Genomic DNA, 2213 nt, shown 5'->3' on the forward strand with positions numbered 1-2213 from the left:
ACTTATCTAAAAATACTATACTCTCTCTCTCTCTCTCTCTCTCTCTCTCTCTCTCTCTCTCTCTCTCTCTCTCTCTCTCTCTCTCTCTCTCTCTCTCCTCTCTCTGTCTGTAAGAAATAAAACCTTAGTTCACGTATGGCAACCTGAGTTTCAGAATGAAATTAACATGACTATCGTTAGTTGTGGCGATCAATTCCTCGCTTCAGGAGGTACACGAAACAAAAACACGGCATTCGATTACAACAGCTAATTCATTCTCTCTCTCTCTCTCTCTCTCTCTCTCTCTCTCTCTCTCTCTCTCTCTCTCTCTCTCTCTCTCCTCTCTCTCTCTCTCTTATAAAGCACCAGTCTATCCTTTTAATCGTTTGATGGAATCAGTTTAGAGATGGCATTCTTGCAAAATATCAGCAAATTTCAAAAGAAATAAATTCTTCATAGCCAAAACAGATCAGATTCTTCATTGCACTGTATTCAATATCTTATTCATTATGTAACTTATTTAATTATCTATTCATTTATCTATGTTTCTGAAAGTTTAATAAAGTTGAATACATCAGCATTATCACTGCACTTTTTTCAATATATTTTCATTCATTCATTTGCTCATATATTTATTCATTTATTTATGAATTGTTTTTTGATTGAAGTGTTTTTCTGTCTTTAAATCCAGATGGTGAAACAGAGCACTTGGGTAATCTTCGGTCTGCTGTTTCTCTGCCAAGTTCTATTCACATTTGCCCATCCCCATTACGGATGCGGTGACCAGGATGATGTCTACGGTGGAGACGATGGAGGACTTGGCAACGGTAGAGATGATGAACACCGATAAATCTCTGCTACCGTAACCACTGTGAGACGCTGCTGCAACTGTCTGTTTCCATCAAACCATTGACAAATGTAAAGGACTTGGTTTTGATTACACGTCTGATGAAGCATTCGATATCTGTTTCTTTTTTTTGAAAACTTAATTATTAAGAATTTTGAAACTTATATTTAGCTTCAGTTTTTTTTTATTTGAAATAAAATACTTGAATTTCACTTAAAGGTTTTTTCTTTTTTTGTGGTGTTTCGCACTGTTGACCTAAAATGACGAGAAACTATGGAAATTTGTTCTTGAACATCGGGATTGATGTACAGTAAATATGTCCAAAGTACATGAGTTAATAATGATTACACACACACACACACACACACACACACACACACACATATATATATATATATATATATATATATATATATATATATATATATATTGTATCGAATTATTTGAAGGTACTGACGAAGTGGAAATTTTTTAAAATCAGAATTTATCCCTCTGTAGAAGATAACTGGATGCAGATTAATGACAAAGGAACAAAAACTGTAACTGGATTTCGGAAATGGGAAAACCATGCCTTTCAAACAAAAGAACAGACACACTGTACTTTTGTAAGCTATGCAATTGGGTGCATTTTCTAAGTGAATCGGAGCTTGTTTTTCCCTAGTTAGAGCCGTAGATCTCTCCCGTAAGTCCTATTGTACTCAACGCAGCTAGATAGGGCAGATAGGGGAAGGCACCTGGTTTTAAATGGATTCTCCCACTGATGCCACGTTTCCACATATCACAGGCTTCTCTCTTCTCTCTCTCTCTCTCTCTCTCTCTCTCTCTCTCTCTCTCTCTCTCTCTCTCTCTCTCTCTCTCTCTGTTTTATATAAACTGGTGCATTTTCGAAAATCAATCTCTCTCTCTCTCCCTCTCTCTATGCCTTTCTTTCAAGAAGTACCTGATCATATAACTGCCTTTGCTTGGCTATGTAGATGTCCATATGGCGAACTTGAAGCAGGGGAACGGTCCATCGCGAAAAGTTGCTTGTCAGAGTGTAAAGCAGCAGTGTCTATCATATATGCGTGGGAGGGTCCCCACTCATATGCTATGTTTATTTATGGGAGGAAACCTTTGTACTGAATATACACCTTAAATTTTACCTCAATGGTCGTATGGAAAAAAAGTTAAAATAATTTCAGATACAATTTACTCTCGACTCCCTCCTCTTGCAGATACATTTAAACACTCTTAACTTCTTCAATAACTTCTCCTCACTATCGCTAACTCAAACTTAAGCGATTTCCCTCAATATGAGGATTTGCTCCCGAGAAAAGTAAGATAATTCACTGTCAAATTCATATGATTCTGTGAAGTTTGAAGTTTATGAATTAGCCCTTCGCTTTAT

The 2213-nt window shown here is 36.6% G+C and overlaps 1 long non-coding RNA gene across 1 annotated transcript in view; it reads left to right on the forward strand.

Moving 5' to 3' along the window:
• LOC137634757 (uncharacterized) overlaps nucleotides 1–1038 on the forward strand; it is a 1767-nt gene extending 729 nt beyond the window's left edge. The window contains exon 2 of the long non-coding RNA XR_011042567.1: nucleotides 671–1038. This is a non-coding gene — a long non-coding RNA (uncharacterized lncRNA). The remainder of the gene's footprint in view (nucleotides 1–670) is intronic.
• Nucleotides 1039–2213: the final 1175 nt, after the last annotated feature.

This window comes from Palaemon carinicauda, chromosome 45 (assembly GCF_036898095.1).
Source record: "Palaemon carinicauda isolate YSFRI2023 chromosome 45, ASM3689809v2, whole genome shotgun sequence".
Lineage (NCBI taxonomy): Eukaryota > Metazoa > Arthropoda > Malacostraca > Decapoda > Palaemonidae > Palaemon > Palaemon carinicauda.